The sequence below is a fragment of the Aedes albopictus genome, chromosome 3 (assembly GCF_035046485.1).
Source record: "Aedes albopictus strain Foshan chromosome 3, AalbF5, whole genome shotgun sequence".
In the NCBI taxonomy this organism is placed as follows: Eukaryota; Metazoa; Arthropoda; class Insecta; order Diptera; family Culicidae; genus Aedes; species Aedes albopictus.
The window spans coordinates 250,850,819-250,871,316 of record NC_085138.1 but is presented as its reverse complement, the minus strand read 5'-3'; positions in this window follow the sequence as shown (position 1 = coordinate 250,871,316).

The following is a 20,498-nucleotide window of genomic DNA, read 5'->3' as shown; positions in this document are numbered from 1 at the left end:
GATCTTTCTGTGGATTTTGCTGCCTCTGCCACCACCGCCGAGCAATCGATGAAACGTATTCTTTCCTTCGTCTGCCGCGTTAGACGGTTAGAAGGCGAATGTGCAACAGCACCCTTGCCGACAACCACCGACGCCGAGCCAACACGGCCGTCAAAGAATAATGAGCGAAAACGCAAACGAAGAAAGTGGGCAGCTCTCGTTCGATGCGTTCACCTCGAGACGACAAAGGCAAATGAGGGAAGATGCGAAGAAGCAGTAGCTTTTATATTCGACGGGAGCATCCAAAATGTGCTCCAAAATGTGCTCGATCGTGATTGGCTGGAATAAACATGGGTTCACTTTTCCCAATTTTTCAATAGTTTGTTATTGAAAAACAGCAAATATTATTATTGGACATAATTGGTGTAAAGATTTGCAATCGATTGGTGCCAAAATTTTGAAAATTCAACAAGAAATGACTGAGCTATTACCGCTCAAAATCTCCACTTTAAACGTAACGCGGCTGATTTCTGAAAATTTAGAATGACACCCGGTATAGAAAAGAGAGACGTAGTCCTACGTCAAAAAAGTGTTGTTAGAAGCAGTTGAAGCTTATCTATTGTAGTTTGTAGGAAAAATACAAAATTTGCTGTTTTTATATTTTTAGATGAACTATTGATCCGAATTCGTAAATAGTGCCAGTTTTTTCTGCACACGTTGAGCAAAAACCAATCATTGTCAGATTCAAGATTTGTGTAGGGGAGACTGAGGAGACTTGATCCCTTGGGAGACTTGTTCCCCCCATATTTGCATGGAATCAAAAACATTTTTCTTCTAGCATAATTTTTCCAAAACTACTCCTGGACAAACGACTATGTTTTGGCTACAAGTGATTTCGATTGTACATTGCATTATTTTTTAACGGCTGATGGTTTGTTTTCAGTCCTTCAGAAATCTTTTTGGCGATTCCGTAAAATCTCAATAACTTTGTGAAAATTGAACCAAATCGTGTCAAAATTTCACAGCACATAGTATAAATAAAATACTATCAAACGTATTTATCCAAATAAGGTTGTTATATAAATATTTCAATTAATGTAGCTTAGTGTATACAACAGTGACATGGGGAGACTTGATCCCTCGAGGATTACACACACATTATACATGTGAAAAATAAAATTCTATTCGGAAGCCTCTATTTACTCGGAATTCTAGTCTTTTCAGCGATAAAATGTGTCAGATAATTATAACTTTAGTACAAACCAAAAAAAGGGGGATCAAGTCTCCCCATTTTGAAAATACGGCAAATCCTTAAAAATTTAAGGAAATCTTACAATTTCAAACACTCCATATTCATCGAAAATACAAGAAAACTCGAAAAGAAAATGAATAGGAAGACTCTGGAATTATTTTCCTTTTAAATAAACCATGTGCTGAAAGGGGGATCAAGTGTCACCCATTTTTGAAAAATACATCATAAGACATGCCTCCATAAAAACACAGTTTTGAAAACTTTAACAATAATTTAAAGGCCTTCTGCTGTGTATTAACTTACAATAGATGTTTACCTGTCATTTTGTACGGAAATGGGATCTAGTTTTGTGTTTTTTCTTAAAGTTCTAGGTAAATTAAGAAAAAGGGATCAAGTCTCCCCAGTCTCCCCTATTAATATATAATTACCAAACCCACCAATTACGCAGTATAGAATAGTTGTTGGTATTATGATTGTTGATTAAGGGAGGTAAAATATTTCATAGCGGTTTTAAAATTTCCAATAAAGCTATGGTAAGCCTTTGAAGGGTTTTATGGAAAATCAAAAGCTTGCATAGATATTTAAGGTCGGAAAAGTTGTTTTCGCATAAACTTTAGTTCGGCAAATACGCATACGGGAAGGATACTATACGGGATAGTATTGGTATACAAGAAACCAATGATTTAATGCAGAACAATATAAATAATCGTGGCTCGAAAGCTGTATGGACTATTGCTGACGAAATTCATTGGATGTGTTTTGAAGGCGTGAAATATCTAACGATTTTTTAAATAAAACTGAATCTACTCAAAAGTTTTTTATGTGTGATCATAGAATCACATCTGTAATTCCATAGTCTATATGGTTTTCAGTGTTTTATCCATGAAAACTATCTTATTTTAGGCTTATTATGAGGAGTTAGCCTTATGACTGTTAATTTCCTACTACTGTGAGGGAAAACTGCTAATAATTCCAAAAATAATCCAGGTTTCGATATGAATTAAGTTGGGCCACTTCACTTTTCATGAAAAAATACTTTGAGTAAAATTTTGTTTTGAATATAGCGTGAATGGACAATAAGGCTTTATGTTTATTATGGTCTTGTGAACCATATTTGTCGAGAGTTTAATGTCGTAATTTGTTTTGAGCATATCTTTGATGAATATAATTTTGTTTCTTGTGGAAATATCAGCCAGTAAGCTGTGAAATTTGCAAATGTTGACGATCATTGGTTTGTTCAGAATAAAATGGCATGAATTTCACAATCAGGTCAAAATTTTATCATGAAAAAATTAAAAACTGATTTTTTTTATATTTTTCCTACAAAATACGATAAATAAGCTTCATTTGCTTCTCACAACATTTTTCTCTAGGTTAAACCGTTTTTGATCTGCAGCCGGTTGAAAGTGTACGTATCTAAAGTGCGCAGGCTTTAGAATGGGTATGAATATCAAAAAATGCACAAATTTCTATCTTGGGTGTTCCGTAGCACAACGACGAGTGCAGAGATGCAGAAATAAACCATCGAATGAAAATGAGGTAAACAAGAAAAATGAAAAGCATGGTTTTGGGGGAAACAAAATGACATGAGCAGAACAGTAGCCATGTAGCCCATAAATTGATGTTTTTGGGCCAGGTTGACTCATAATAGCGTCTAATGAGTTTTCGGATATAGACGAGATAAATTCCCTTCGGATCAGGGAGATAGGCCAGCCGGCCGGACGGCCTATCTGACCAAAGTGGACATGCCCACAGAGAATAATACTTCCTCCATCAAAAGTCGGTCGTTATCGGTTAATGCTCAGAGCTGGGCGCGGACACGAAACCAAACCCATTTCGACTATTTCTCATCTGGCTCACCCAGAGCCGCGCTTTGCCATAGGTTGTAGGATTGTCGTTTGAAGACATAAAGATTTCGTTTTCTCTATGTTTTGTGAAACGGGAAGAACGCCAATAAGAAGCGCCCGAGAAAAAGACACAACAGAGGCCACCAGCGCCGTGATCGCCCCACAACGACCGATCAACCGTCAGACAGCGACTTTTAAGGAAAATTTGCCTCCGATCGATATTTCGAATTGCTCTATTAATATTTCAGCATCCACGAATGGGACCACCCAGCGCGTTTCGTTTTAAAATTAAACCGTATTCAGCCAACCGACCGACGCCATAATTTAGCCAGCGAGCTCAGCAGCACGGTGTTTCCCCTCTTTCTCGCTCGTCCTGTCGTCGCGCGGCTTGGCTTGTGTCTGGTCTGGTCTGGTGCGCCTTGATTCACTCGATCTCCTCCAAGGAAGTTGGCGAACTTGGCTGGGACCAACCTATTCGTCGCGTGCTACGAAATTATTAGCCTTTTGTTCTTCTGCGCTGCTGCCGTAGCTGCCGTGGTGCCACCGCACCGTCGCCGTCGTCGTCCGTCGTAGTCGACCGAGTCAGGGAGCAGCATTTTGGTGCATTAGGGTGGTGCATAAGACGTAGAATTGCGTCATTTGGTTTGGTAAATGAAGTTTCGGGTAGAACAATCAATACAGCGGTTACCGTGACAAATTAAATCTCGATAAGGTGCGACAACTGAATGTGAGCCTCACATTGCATTGTGAGGTTGAATAGTGGATGCAGCATTTCGACTAACATCCATATTTGTAGAGGATTTGAACCACTGCTTCCAATATTTTAGAAAGTTGTGGCATGGCCCATGTCTTCTTTTGTGCTCATCAACTATCCTGTTACAATTGAGAGGTGATGACCATTGGTTGATATAACACGTGATCCCAACTAGGCTCAACTAGTTTCAACTCAAATTGAATAATAAAGAATGTGTTCAGAAGTTCCGTAATATCTGCTCGGGCAGTGTCCAGTCATCAGACCGTTTATTACCATAAGATCGATTTTTTAATTCTTCAACACTTAACCTAATTTACAGCTCTTTTGTCCACTAGGGCACTGCGTGAGCGATTCCAATTGGCGGCTGCACTTACACTTTGTACAGCGCCTACATGTATTCTATTCTAATTGTACTATATCGAACTGGTTGCCGTTGCGCTGCTGTCACTTTTCTACCCTGTCCATGATAGAATAATAAGCACGAGGATGTTGATGTGTGGCTCATGTTCCTTCTCCAGTCCAACTGGGGGTCCATCAGAGTTGTGATGTTTCAGGATGGTTAATGTCGAACGACACTCGCTTTAACCATCATTTCATACGACAAATGCAGTCCATCAAAACATAATCGATTCACGCAAAAGCCAATGCAGTGTCAACCACATCCAACAGCAGCGATCGCCTCTTATTTTCGAACCACACGATGAAACACCGAAGCGAGTTTTTGTTCTACGCCTTGCATACATATTCATAGGGCATGCTATGTTTGTGTTTGTTGCGCCATGCAATACTACTTAACAAATTGACCTTCATCCTGGCCGTTTCAGATGATGCGTTTGTCTCGAATGTATTCGTTAGCAACATAGAGACGATCGGCTGTAGCGTTGATGGAGGAAGAAGGACAATGTTGATGTTGCGGCTTTTTTGTGTTATGATGGTGATAATGCACAAGACTGGGGTCCATTATGAGTTGCCGTTAGCCGATATCCAAGTTTCCAGGTCCGTTAGAGCATATGCTCAGAAGAGGGTCAGGTGTCAGTCGCTCTCGGGGGGAAGAGCAACTGACGAAAAATTGCAAGTGCCGGAGCTGAAATCGAACTCATGACCATCCACTTATGAAGTGAACGTGTAGCCACTACGCTACGGGCCCCGGCTAAGAGATCTCTTTTGTTCAGATTTAATATAGCCTCGACTTCTACCACACTCTACCATAGACATTTCCGATCTGTACAACCGGTCGTTTTCCGGTCCAGGAAATAGTTTCCACGTCGCACGAGGGCTTCGCAATAGCGAAGATCAACGTGGACGATTGACCAGTTCTCGTCTATACTGGAATCGTTAACAAGCGCAATGGTGGGATTGAGTCCCGTGGTCATCGGTGGAGACTTCAACGCCTGGGCGATTGAGTGGGGTAGCCGCTTGACTAACGCGAGAGTTTGGGCCTTACTCGAAGCTATGGCTAGACTAAACGTGGATGTCGCGAACGTAGGCGACAAAAAAAACTACAGTAGGAATGGTGCAGAGTCCATCATTGATGCGAACTTCTGGAGCCCGGGTCTAAACCCTAGCTCGGACTGGAGGGTCGACGATGGATACACGCATAGTGACCATCTGGCGATTCGATACAGAGTGGAACACGGAGGAAGACGGCCACAGCCGAAGGTCATCGACCGTCATCGGGGATGGCTGACTTCGCGATTCGATAAGCCGGCATTTGTGGAGCGATTGTTTATGGAGAGTAACACCGACGATCTATCCAGCGATGGTCTAATCGGAACCCTAAGCCGTGCATGTGACGCCACTATGCCAAGACGATCCCTACCCAGAAATGGACGCAAACCGGTGTACTGGTGGTGTCCAGAAATCGCAGAACTCCGCGCATCCTGTTTAAGAGCTAGGAGGAGGATGCAAAGGACTCGTACCGATGAGGATAGAATTGAACGAAGCGAAGCCTACAGAGTGGCACTGAATAAAGAGATTAAGACTCGTAAGCGGGCGTGCTTCGAAAATCTCTGCCAGGCAGCCAACACGACCCCATGCACAGTGGTACCGCCATAGGCCAAAAATCGAAAAATTTGTTGTCTAATTTATGAGTTTGTATAATTTTTATAAATCAATAATGTTCCCAAGAATGCAGAAAATCCATTTTTATGTAAGTTTCTGTTGCATATTTTGCGTTAGAGCGTGGCTATTGTTATGCAATTTCACAATTTTTAAATTTGTCGAAAAATCACATGACTTTTGAGTTGTACTCCGTGTCTTCGTATAACAAAAGCAAGTCGATTTTCAATTGGTTTTCAACGCAGAGAGTCAGAATAGATGTTTATCTTCCAATTCGAAGCTCTAAAAACCGGATCTGGGTGTTTTTGGACCAATGGGGATGTGAATAATAGGCACATAATTTTACCAATAGAATAATTACATAATAAAAAATCATGTAACATTTCAAACATGTTCTTAACCACATATAATCAATCGTCCGCCAGCAAATGATCAGATTTGAGTAGGAGAATCAATCTGTGAAGGTTGTAGCTGCAAATATCTGCATACAAGGTTGCAGGATGTATTGGAAGTTACCCGTTATTTTTATAAAAAATGTGTATTAAAATAACTACAAAATAATATATATACTAGTTTTTCTGTAATTGTCTGGAATGCGTACCAAAATGACTGAAATTTTTACAGGAGATATTTCAAAGCTTTTTACAATAATTGAGGGATATTTTATTTGAAAACAATCTCTGAATTTTTTTTTAATTATGAACACAAATACACTTCTGGAGGTGTTCAGGTATTCATACCTCAATAGTTGCATAACAACCATTCTTATGTGGCCTCGTCAAAACTTACCTCTGTAATTGTCGAATTTGATAAGAAGTTTTGCATTTACTGCCAACATTTAAAAAATTTCCTCAAAATCCATTCAATACCTAATACTGTAGTGCTGGAAGAAGAAGGAGTAAATACGCTCTTTTAGTAATATTTACTAAAAGAGCGTATTTACTCCTTATATTCCCTTCCCAAATCGGAATATTTGATAAATCCATTAACGTTAAATCTTGAAGCACAAATTGATTTCTTTTGAAATAGCAGGCACTGATTAAATTGCAATGACGAGGGGTATTTGTATATATTTTTTATTGGGTTAGAGCTATACATGATTAAAATTCTATGTACTATATTACTGGATAGCAGTTACAATGCAATTGTAAGAAACAAATACGACTGGACAGATACTTGAATCATTTTTATTGTGCAAAACGCAGGCCCATGAATTATATGACATATAACTGTGTAAAGCAATATTTGTATGGTTGAAAAAAATTCTTTTACGTACGTTTTGTGCATTAATCCTGAATATTTGTTTGAAATAATTTTAGAAGTAATTGATTCTTTAATTGCACTATTGTTACTATTGTTACACAATTATCGCTTTTGGGCATAAGGTACTGTAGTTATACATACTAATTTGATATGTGGTGATTTTTCTGTGTTTCGACAATGCAAACTACCTTATTTCTGAAAAAAATATCCAGTTTCATATATTTATTTTATTGCAGTAGAAATAGAACCTACTAATAAAATCACAATTATAATGCTAATACTGATTCTATTCACAAGAATCTATTATGATACAGTCGTGCTATACCGTCCTACCCCGTTGGTTCGACACGTTTTAATTCGACACTTTTTAATTCGTACCCCGCTTATTCGACACATGTCGAATTAAAAAGTGTTGAAATGTCACAGCGATGTACACTGTAAATGTAAAACAGTTTGATTTGCGCTTATACTCGCACCCGCAGCAGCTCCTCTTGCAGCCGCTAATTCCGGAAGTTCTGTTTTGGTGCTACTTGGCGCCCAAACCGCCTGGAAACCAACCGGAATGAACTGAGGATGGCAGCAATCGTAGAAAGACCGAGCTTTTCATTCGCACCACCGCAATATTTGTTGAAATTATGTTTCATAACAAATCCGGAAATCAAAACAAAAACAAAAATAGAGTTGCCAAATTTCAATGAGCAAAGTGGTGTAGAGTGACCAGTTTGTCGAATTAAAAGTTTACCCCGGTTATTCGACAACAGTCGGTGTCGTATTAGCGGGGTAATACGGTACATGTTTTAACGTGCAATACTTAGCAGAAATTCCTCAGAATTCGACCCACTCTTCATAATAATTAAAAATATTTGATTACTGATTTCTGTGCAAAATAAAGGTTTTTTTAATGATATTTTCATTTATCATAAATAAAAATGTTCAAAGTTCATATTTTTCAAGTGATGATCATGAAAATGAACTGGAGTATCCTTTTTCAGTCATAACATGCTATTTCTGATCACTTATAATGATTCTGCCCTTCAAAAAATGAAGAAAATGATTTATGACCGCTTCCCTGAACAAATGGAACCACTGTGCCATGGGGTGAAGCCTACAGAGTAGTCATGGCCAAAACGAAGGGCGCGTCAGCGCCTCCAGAACGCTCCCCAGAGATGCTGCAGAAGATCGTGGAAACGCTGTTCCCGCGCCACGATACAAGACCATGGGCCCCCGTTCCCTATAGCCAAACCGGCCATAGCGAGGTAGCCCCGGTGACGAACGACGAACTCATTGCAATAGCGAAGTCGCTTAAGTTGGACAAGGCTCCGGGTCCGGACGGTATCCCGACATTAGCCATCAAGACGGCCATCGAGGCTAAGCCTGACATGTTCAGAATGGCTATGCAGATGTGCCTTGACAGAGGCGAATTTCCGGCGAGGTGGAAAAGGCAAAGATTGGTTCTACTGCCCAAACCCGGGAAGCCACCTGGCGACCCGTCGGCATACAGACCTGCTGGACACCGCCTGAAAACCGTTGGAACGGATCATTCTGTCGAGGCTGATGGTCTATACCGAGAAACCCGATGACTCTGGTCTCTCGGATAACCAGTTCGGCTTCCGGAAGGGTCGATCGACGGTGGACGCTATTAGGGCTGTAACCAAAACGGCCGAGATAGCGCTCCAAAAGAAGCGAACAGGAATCCGCTATTGCGCGGTCGTCACGCTGGACGTTAAGAATGGGTTCAACAGCGTCAGCTGGGCCGCCATTGAGTGCGCAATACACCACCTAGGAGTCCCGGCTAGCCTATGCCAGATATTGGAGAGCTACTTCCAGAATAGGGTGCTAATCTATGACACCGAGGAAGGCGAGAGGAGCTACAACATCACCGCAGGGGTACCGCAGGGGTCTATCTTGGGCCCGGTACTATGGAACGCGGCATATGATGGCGTATTGAGGCTCAAACTTCCACCGGGCGTAAAGCTGGTCGGCTTCGCCGATGATATTACCCTCGTGGTATACGGCGAGTCGATAGAGGAAGTGGAACTGACAGCAACTCACGCAATTGGCATAGTGGAGGACTGGATGAGGTCGAGACATATGGCCCTCACGCACCACAAAACGGAGGTGGTGGTGGTAAACAACCGCAAGTCTGAACAGCAGGCAGTGGTCACCGCAGGTGGATGCACGATCAACTCTAAGCGCTCACTGAAGCAATTGGGGGTCATGATCGACGATAAGCTGAAATTCGGAAGCCACGTAGAATATGCCTGCAAAAAAGCAAGCATGGCGATAATGGCATTATCAAAAATAATGTCAAATAGATCGGCAATAGTCTCGATTAAGCGTAAGCTGCTCGCGGCAGTAGCGGTCTCCATACTACGGTATGGCGCCGCTGCATGGTCGAAGACGCTAGTGGTTAATCGAAACGTGAAGCGACTTGAGAGCAGAGATGGCATTTCACCGTAGCGATTCACTGCGGCGTCAGTTTATCGACCACACTGGGGATAGGAACATTTTTCACCACACTAAGAAGCCAGTTTCTCTTGTTTTGGGTGGTAGGTAGACCAAGCGCTAGTGCGTGCTCTTGGTCGTCCGCCTTGGATAGAGTGTGGCTCACTCTTTCGCGCGCATCGCTCTCCGGCGCTCTCCCGTGTTTTCACCCAGCAGTCACCGAATTATCACCATGGTGTCGCCGGGGCGAGAGCTCTCCGGTGTTTCACCGCAGCGCGCACTCTGGCGCAAAAACCTCACTGGAGCGCGCGCCCGGGTGATTTTTTACACTTTCACCGAAGAGAATTTAAAATCGCTCTCGCCGCACTGTTGTGTGGCCTAGTGCTCAGGGAGCTAAGAGATTTATTTCTATCCACCAAGCTTGCGCGCATCCGAATCGCAGTGGTGGATCCACATATAAGAGAAGGGCTCCTGTTCAGATGCACAGCGTGAGTGGTGTATTTTCTATTTCTCTTTCCCACACTGAGGATATGGACATCTCTGCTTGAGAGTACCCACAGGCTGATGTGGTGGTGGGCGCATACCGCACGGTCTCAAAGGACGCGGTATGTGTGCTAGTGGGCATGATGCCCATAGCTTTAGTGGTGGCAGAGGATGAAGAATGTTTCGAGCGACGCGGCATAAGAGGCGCGAGGCGTATCGCCAGAACCTCATCTATGCTGAAGTGGCAGAGGGAATGGGATTCCTCCAGCAAGGGTAGATGGATACATAGGCTCATACCGAGCGTGTCCATGTGGATGAGCAGGCCCCATGGCGAGGTGAATTTTCACTTGACTCAATTTCTGTCAGGCCATGGGTGCTTTGGGTGGTATCTGCACAGATTCGGACATGCAGGCTCCCCCGCATGTTCGGAGTGTGCAAACTGCGACGAGACCGCGGAGCATGTGCTCTTCGAATGTCATCGTTTCGTGGAGCAAAGGTCGAGTATGCAGGAGGTATGCGGTAGAGATATTACGCCTGACAACATTGTTGAAAGGATGTGTATGGGGGCGGACAAGTGGGACTCCGTTACTTCCACGGTTTCTCGAATCGTACTTGAACTACAGAGTAAATGGCGAGCCGAACAACAGCTAGTTGAGTTGGCCCCCCTTCCCCATCCAGGAGCTTGAGCTCAACGGGTAGTCTAAGTACTAGCCAGGACCCGAGCCTCCAGGGGAGAGTGAACAACTTAAGGCGGTAGCTGGTGGAACGCTTACTATTAGAGTGTACTCATGTACGGTCCCCCCTTCTCGAAGTCATCCCTAACGGGCGTACCGCGAAGGTAAGTGTAGTAGTCTACAAATGATATGTTGCTATCGAAGTAGACTAAGGATAATAGAGAGTAATCCTGTCACTTCTATCTTACCACCGAAGCAAGAAGACGTGCATCATTTAGCACTCCTACAGTAAGGAAGAGAGAGAATGAGTTTTTAGTGGGTCGATCCCCACATCATCCGAGGAACCACCTCTTGGGTATCTGTTGCAGATTTTCTCATTCTATAAAAAAAAAAACGTAGACATTTCCCAGGTTTAAAGTGTACACTGTCTTGCTAAATTGTCGTCTTTTTCATTTCCTTGAATTCCACAGTCAACAATGACTATACGCTGTTCCAGGGCTCCATAAGACGTTTATCGATGTAGAGTTCCCAGGGCTTTCAATGGCTGCGGAAGTTGACACAATTTTAATTTTTCAACATGAGTATAATGTTAGGGCCTATCCATAAACTACGTAGACTCTTAAAGGACAACACGACTATATTCATAACCCTTTAAGTTTTTGGGCAGCAGGGATTACACTCCCGGGGCCTGACGAAACCCCCCCTTACGAGTCAGCCACGTAGTCACCAGCTAAGAATAGAACTACTAATCCAGCCTGTCGGGGGAGATAGTGGACAGAGCGTTGTAGATAACTACCATCATCTAAAATTGAGACGGGCTGTCTGCAATGGAGGTGGCTGAGCAGCAGCTTGGCAAGATCATCGACTTTGCTTCCTTGAAGTCCAACGGTGCGACTTCGGAAGTCGATGGATGATGCCAAGTAAGATCACAAGAGACTTGTGAAAACTGCTCCAGTGGCAGAACTGGCGAAAATAAAGGTTACGAAGTCTACCCAGACGGAGGCTTTCGCTTTTGCAGGAAGCCCAAAAGGTTTGGCGGATGCGACTGCTTTTGATAAGCACTCGCTGAAGCGGGTGAGGAAACTATCTTGCGGTGCCCGCAAGACTAAGTGGTTACAAACCCCGAAGGTCGGCAGTAATACCGGTAAGTCAGACCCCAGTCAGGCGTCTTGGAAAGCTGGGAAGGGTGGGCCTGAAAACGCTGACTCGTTCCGGGTGGAAGGGAACAGGGGTTTGCGACCGTTGTTGGGCCCTCATCAGGACCGAACAGTCTAGGTACTCGCATGCCTTGAAGGCGATGCAAAGCGACGCCAAGCTCGTAGATCTGGGAGCTGACGTGCGCAGTATTAGGCGTACTCGTACGGGTGAAATGAACAAGAAGCGCAAGGGCACCGCCTACCAAAGTCTGGCGGAAGAAATCCTTGGTGAAGAGGTTAAGGTGAGGACTCTTACAGTGGAGGTGACTCTGAAGGTAAAGAACCTAGATGAGATCACCGAAGTGGAAGAGATCGTCACGGCACTGTGGGCTGGTCAGTATGTCAACTGACCTTGCATGAGTCACCGGAGGTCCCAAGGTCACCAAGGTGCCCGGCCTTCAAGAAAGCCGTAGTGAACAAGTCACAGTGCAGGTAACGCAGCTGAACCTGAACCACTGTCACGCAGCCCAGCAACTGCTTTGTCAGGCGGTTTCTGAGCGGGGGACGGATATAGCAATCATAGCGGACCCATACTGAGTACCCGTCGGCAACGGCAATTGGGTCCCGGATGGGTCGAGAAAAATGACGACGATATGAACGACGGGTAAATACCCCGTCCAGGAGTTGGTGTCTGCTACCTATGAGGGTTTCATAGTCGCCAAAGTAAACGAGGTCTTCTTCTGTAGCTGTTATGCGCCTCCGCGGTGCTCGATCGAGCAGTTCACGCAGATGCTGGACTGTATGACGACCGTGATGACAGGGCGAAGGCCAGTGGTAATAGCGGGTGACTTTAATGTCTGGGCCGTGGAATAGGACAGCCGTTTTACGAAGCAGTGGGGTAAGATCCTGCTAGAGACACTAGTCACTAGATGTCGACCTGGCTAATGTCGGAACCAAGAGTACCTTTAGTCGGAAAGGTGCGGAGTCGATTATTGATGTTATGTTTTGTAGTCCTGGACAAACTAGTAGTTTGAACTAGATACGATAGCTATACCAAGCAGCGGGTAAAAGAAGAGGCGGTTAGGCCAAAGCTAAGCCCTCGAAGGTGGAACACATCATACTTCGATGAAGGGGTTTTTTAGGGCGGCGCTCCACCGTGAGCAAAACCTACTTGGTTTAGACGGCGACAAGCTGGTAGCGGTGCTCTCGCGTGCGTACGATACGACCAAGCCTAGGCGAGTCCGCCCTAGAAATGGGAGACCACCGGCTTACTGCTGGACTCAAGCAATTGCGGGCCTGCGCCCGCGAAGGTAAGGAAGAGAGAGAATGAGTTTTAGTGGGTCGATCCCCATATCACCCGAGGAACCACCTCTTGGGTCTCTTGCAGATTTTCTCAATCTATAAAAAAAAACCATAGACATTTACCAGGTTTAAAGTGTACCCTGTCTTGCTAAATTGTCGTCTTTTTCATTTCCTTGAATTCCACAGTCAACAATGACTATACGCTGTTCCAGGGCTCCATAAGACGTTTATCGATGTATAGCTCCTAGGGCTTTCAATGGCTGCGGAAGTTGATTTTAATTTTTCAACATGAGTATAATGTTAGGGCCTATCCATAAACTACGTAGACTCTTAGAGGACAACAAGACTATATTCACAACCCTTTCAGTTTTTGGGCAGCAGGGATTACACACCCGGGGCCTGACGAAACCCCCCCCCCCCCTTACGAGTCAGCCACGTAGTCACCAGCTAAGAATAGAACTACTAATCCAGCCTGTCGGGGGAGATAGTGGACAGCGCGTTGTAGATAAGTACCATCATCCAAAATCGAGACGGGCTGTCTGCAATGGAGGTGGCTGAGCACCAGCTTGGCAAGATCATCGACTTTGCTTCCTTGAAGTCCAACGGTGCGCAATTGCGGGCCTGCGCCGCGCGGATGCAGCGAGCATGATCTGCAGAACAGCGAATCGAACGACGGGTGGTGTTCGTCACTGCTAAGGCCGCGCTGAAGGCTGAGATAAGTGCAAGCAAAAAAGCCTGCTTGGAGGGACTATGTCAGAGTGCCAATGCAAATCTGTGGGGTGATGCCTACAGGATCGTGATGGCCAAGACGAAACGTGTAATGGCTCCTACAGAGCAATCTTCAGAGATGTTGGAGGGGATCATCGAGGGACTTTTTCCGCGTCATGATCTAAATCCTTGGCCTCCTTTTGTAGCTGGGAACTGGGGCTGGCGATGAGGAGATAGTCACCGATGTGGAACTAGCGGGGATAGCAAGTCCCTTAGCGTAGGTAAGGAGCCAGGTCCGGACGAAGTTCCGAACCTGGCCTTAAAAGTAGGGAGTTTTCGAACAAGGGAGTTTTCCCAGAAATTTGGAGGTGACATGGCCTGGTTCTATTACCAAAGGCAGGGACCCCACTCGGAGATCCGTTGACATATACACCAATATGCTTGAACGACACGGCAGGGAAAGTACTAGAAAAGATCTCCCTAAATAGACTGTTAAGGCTGAGGGTCTAAATGGCCTCTCGAGCTTTTGGAAAGGGAGGTCGACCGTAGATCCTGTCGGTTACAAAAACCGCTGAGATAGCGCTTCAGCGTAAGGAGGGGAATTTGCTACTGTGCAGTAGTGACTCCGGATGTAAGAAACGCGTTCAAAAGTGCCAGTTAACCGGCTATTGCCGATGCGCCCCTGCGTCTGGGCATACCCGGGCACCTGTACAAGATTCTCGGAAGTTACTTCCAGAACCGAGTACTAGTTTACGACGTAGAGGTGGGTCGGAAGTGCTCTCACATAACTTCAGGAGTTTCGCAAGGTTCCATCCTGGCTCCGATGTTATGGAATGTCATGTACGACAAGGTGTTGAGGTTAGAGTTTCCGGTGGGGGTGGTGATCGTCGGCTTCGTTGACGACATCACGCTGGAAGTCTACGGTGAATCGATCGATGGGGAATTGACTGCAGCCCGTCTGTGGTGTCTCAGGTACTGTAGGTGTTTTACTTTCATTTGTAGAAATAGCGCTGACGGTCTGAGGTTTCACCTCTCCATATTTTCGCTCGCTCAATAGCGGCTTTAACGTGATTATTTTGCTTCTTCATCTTTCTCCTGTTGTCATCTGTGACCATTCTGAGGGTACGCAGATTGAATTCGCTGGGGACGATGAAGATGCTCAGACCTTCAGACATCGGTTCACTACCCAAAGGACCCATTCAAACACCACATTTTGGTTTAGCTTTGACCCACCCTAGTCTGAGCGCAAGACGAAGGGGTCTTACCCTTAATCATATGCTAAATCCATCATCAGCATGGCAGTAGGGAGGATCACCGCCGCCCTGTGTGGCTTGGATCTGGTCCAGATGAGCCATGAGCCAGCAGTAGTGAGAGAACCACAACCGACAAAAGCTAGTTGGTTGTAAGTACACAATGTCTCACCATCGACCCACACCGACTGAGCTAAGCGGTTCAGATGAAGAGAGTCCGCGAAATGATAACAAATTACAATTATTACGTTCACTTGAAGGGAAAATTACGGTTACATTGTTTTGCTCGGCAGGCGGCCCGAGGGCGGATTTGTCAGCTTAGCATGATGGCATTTGTTGGCGTTTGCCGCCAGGCGAGTGGTGCGATGGATATACCAAATTATTGATTTGAGTGCAAAAGAAAAAAAAACAAATGAAATAAAAAAATAATAATAAAAAAAAATAGTATAAAGTGAACTTTTTATAGTATAAGCAACCAGTAATAAGCAAGCAGTCAGTTGTTAGTCTTGATTATTTTTCGACCTATACCTATTGCAAATTCAAAGAACTAAATAGCACTTTCAACATATTTCCCAGAATAATGTTCCATGCATGGGTAAGCTATTCTCACAAGCTCTTCCTAATACCGATAGAAAAAGAAATTAGGATATCTCAGAAGTAACAAGCAAACACAGTATTTTCAAAATTATATAATTTTTCACGCATTAAATATTAAGTCATTACGGTCGGACCCTTCTTCCAATTGTATACGATTGACTCCTCTCGGATCCCTCAATTCAGGGTCAACGCTTTTTGTGCTCGTTCGAAAATAACAAAAGATCTTCACGGTTGTTGCCTTTTCGGTGAGATCGTAAATTCCGCTCCAAATCAAGACACCACAACTGAATGCGTGTGGGAAAACGAGAGCTCGTCACCCGTCGTCCTCCGTCGTCGTCGTGGGACGGACGGAGAAGAAGCAAATCCAGGGGACACAGAAATAATGCGAATTCTGGAATCGGCTCTTCCGGGGATAGCACATTATTAGGTCTGCGTGAAGATCAGTAGAAAAATGCCGCCTGTAATTATTACGTGAAGTATCGTACCCTACCCTAGCTAATGCCACCGTAGTAGGTCTATCACATACCTACACTGACTGGCACTGGAGGGGCACTGATATATGGATCGTCCGTTGGTCGTCATCAAATGGAATGAAGATGTTCCTGTCGGTTGATGCCGGGCGATGATGGCAGCGAAGAAAGGCAATCCCCATGTTTTGATAGGTTTACTTTTACCTGTGGTGTCATTTTTTTCTGCAACGCTCTCACCACGGGATAGAGATATTTCAATTCGACCGCCTTTGATGTTGAACCGACCGACAGGCTTTCCAACAGAGCATAGATAAAGAAATTAATTTCCCTTAAATGTGCGTGGTACATTGACTGACTGGACTAGACTGGAGGATTGAGTACCTTTTACGATAGATTTAGAACAGAAAGTGTCAGAGTTTTGGCTTGGAACGCTGAACTGGTCAACTTCGTACTTGGTGTATAGAAGTCATTAGACGCTACAATAGATCCGAGCCCTTTTGAAATTGGAAATATTGCTGACTTCTTTTGGCAGAGAGTATCATCGTGACTTCAGAACACTGCTGTCAAGACCTGTCCTGTCTCACTCAGTTTCACCTACCAGTATGTACGTAAAATTGTTAAATTTTATACAGGATCCCGCGTATCCCCAGATGCACATTGTAGTAGCTAGACGCGTTCGGTAAATGGGACAAACCCTCTGGTAGGGTTCTCATACATGCTCTGAGAGAGAGTAGCATGGGCTTCAGATATTACCGAATACGATAATAAAGTTTAGTTTTATTTCGACTACCAACTGACTATAACGTCTTTTAAGTAGCATCTGGAAATCCCTCTAATATACCTGAAAGTCCGCAATTAACAGTGTCGACGAGGTAGAATTTTGTTTTCAACTCCCGTGCATTTCACGTCCGCCGGTGTACAATTGTGTCACGGGGGTGAATCTTCATCACGAAAAGCATTGCTCGTTTGAAAGCTCAACACTAGCGAACCTGGTGGTGGAAGTCAAGCTTTTTCCTACAGCGAGCATAGGGAGACGACGTAGCACGCTTTCTATTCTATTCTATTCTAGTGCTTGCACAGCCAGTATTGAAAAGCATCCTGGAAATATCAGAATATCTTCTAATATTTTCTTGTCAATATTAATATTTGCAGCATATCATCGATGATGTGATACAAATATTAAAACGGCCAGGCCCACTGTGCAGACTATTAGGTTTGAAGATAGTTCAAAAACTTGCGGCAATTAGATTATCCACTTATGAATAACATAATTAACGCATTTTTTTGAATATGATTAAAGAAGAAACGGGGACAACCGTACCAACCGTTTCATTTTCAGGGGGATTGGGTTTGCACGTATAATCGTTGGGAGTGACTTTGCTAAGAAAGTTAGTGACACTCCATCGATGCTCTCCTGGGATGGGGCAAAGGAATTTACTCCTTATGTCCTGGCTCGTAAGCCTAGGCTTAAGCGCCATTACTCGCTCTCTGAAACGAGAAAGAAATGATGACCCCTCCCCCTTATTATAATTTTAAATGAAATATTTTTTTTTCCTGTTCTTCAAAATGAAAAAAAAAAAAAGTTTCCATCCTATAATTGCTAGTTTTGAATTAATCCATGTGAAAATATAGATAGGAACGATCTCACCATGTTTCTGAAGACTCTATTCGACGGAGGACAGTAGAACTGAACATCAGATAGCTGGTACCGCTTCCACTTGCACTTTTTTCTGGCACCAATCACACATCTGCTTACAATTATACAATGTTTAGCCCAAATCGCATGCACTATTGTTTTTCCCAATCAATAGACTGCTATTTTACTGGATTTTTTTAATTCCGGTATGTACAAACACACTTAAAATCATATGTACAAATCTTCTACATTCCAGCATTTTTCCCCATGAGCATGAGCATAGATTGACATCACCATCGCGAATTAGGTACACTGAACTGTACCATCTACACAAACGGAAACGGCGGGCGGCGCGGTTGAACCGACGACAACTACGCTGCCGAACCGAACCGAAAAAACGAGCGGTTTATCGACAGGAATCGCACTGAACTGCTGTGGTTGCACTTGGGAACGACAACGCGACGAAATTGCTCCGAAAACCGAGCGGTTTCTTGCCATTGACAAGTGTAGGGATCAGGGGCACGGGAGTTCCGAGGGATTTCCAAGGGATCGGAATTAGGGGGCGAATCCGGATATAGTAATACACTTACACTGAGTTTATTGACAACCGTTCACCAGTACTGTCAGAGCAAAAGTGTCCTGTTTATTGTCGGTTGCTAAGTTCTCTCTTTAATCATAGCTTACTCTAATGTTAGTCTCTACAATCTCCCCTTGTTTTTATTGAAATATTGTTACCTCTAATATTCCTTATATTTAAACATCATAGTATTAATTTCTAACATTAATATGGTACATAATCCTTAAAATGTTGTGGTTCTCTTCGTGATCTTTTGCTTGAATTATTTTCAACATCTTCAGAATCAGATTGCAATTCCAATTCATCTCCGTCCTCAATAACAGTCACTATTTTCTTTAGGTGAGCAACATTACGCCTATACTCTCTTCCGGTTTCACAAGATTTCACTGTACAGTCTGCTTCATTTTTACGCGTCACTGTGAATTCCTCGTTGATATAGTCAGCATCCAGCTTGTTGTTCTTCTTCATCCTTTTCATCAGAACTTTGTCGCCAACTTCAATCTGACTTTGATTCGCTCTACGCTTCCTATCGCTATATTCTTTTCCTTTTTCCTTTTGTAATCGATCCATATCTCTCACCTCTTCATCATTCAATTGATATAATGGTACCTGCGGCAGCTTACTTCGAATACGTCTTCCAAACATCAATTCAGATGGTGATTTACCAGTCGTGGGATGATTCGTTGCATGATAAACAAGCAAATATTGACTTAATTCCTGCTTCCAGTTCTTTCCTAGTTCTTGAGCAATCCGAAGCCTTTTGAGAATTGTTCTGTTTTGCCGTTCTACTTCTCCATTTTGTTGAGGCCAATATGGTATTGTATTAACCAATTGAATCCCGTTTTCCAAGCAAAAACTTTTCAATTCGTTACAGTTTTCACTCAGCTGGGGCCCATTATCAGCTCTCAACGAAACTGGAAGCCCGTACCGACCGAAAATAACGCTCAGTTCTTCAATTACAGCTTGAACATTTATCGTTGTCATCTTCTTAACTTCCACGTACCGACTGTAGTAATCCACTACTACAAGTAAGTATTGCCCGTCAGGTAGCGGGCCAAGGAAATCAACTGCAACATCTTGCCAAGGTGCTGAAGGCAACTCCTTTCTTATCATTGGTTCCGGAGTATCAGGTGCAGATACCAAACAGCAACCCCGACATTCTTTTACAAATTTATCAACATCTTGATCAAGTTTCGGCCACCACACATTTGTTCGAAGATGAGTTTTCATCATTCTGCTCCCTGGATGGCCTTCATGCGCCAATGCTAGAACCCTACTTCGAAGCTTCTGTGGAATGATCAGCCGGTCCGTTCTGAGCAAAACATCTCCAACTTGGCACAGTTCTTTAGCGATAACTCTGTATGCAATTGGAAGTTCCGCCTCCCGATTCACTTTGATCAAGTCTTGTATATTTCTAATTTCTTCATCCTCCATCGACGCCTGTTTGATTTCATCCCAGCTTAACGCAATCGAGTTGGCTGCAGATGTTACAATTTCTCGGATCAGCAATTCCTCACTGCTATCGAAAGGTTTTGGATCCAGAACTGCCAGTCTGGACAACGCATCAGCTGCATTAGTTTCTCCAGAAATATGCACCACATTGTACTCGAAAGCTTGTAAACGAAGCACCCACCTCTCAATTCTAGCACATGCTTTGGATCTAGGAGTAAACAGGAATTGCAATGTTTTACAGTCTGTTACTAAATCGAACTGTCTTCCCAACAGATACACTTGAAATCTTTCAACTGCCCAAACAAGTGCTAGTGCTTCCTTCTCTGTCTGGCAATATCTTGATTCAGTATCAGTTAACGATTTTGAGGCATAACTAACAATACGGACTTGTCCTTGGGTATCATATTGAGCAAGGATAGCTCCTAGACCTACGGGGCTTGCATCGGCCATTACAGCCGTGCGATCTTTCACGTCATAATACCCAAGTTGCCCAACCTGACTCATGATCTTTTTGATTTCCTCAAACGCCTTGGCGTGTTCCGATCTCCACTCAAAAGGTACTCCTTTTTGCGTTAATTTTCGAAGAGGCTCATCAATAGTCGCCAAATTAGGAAT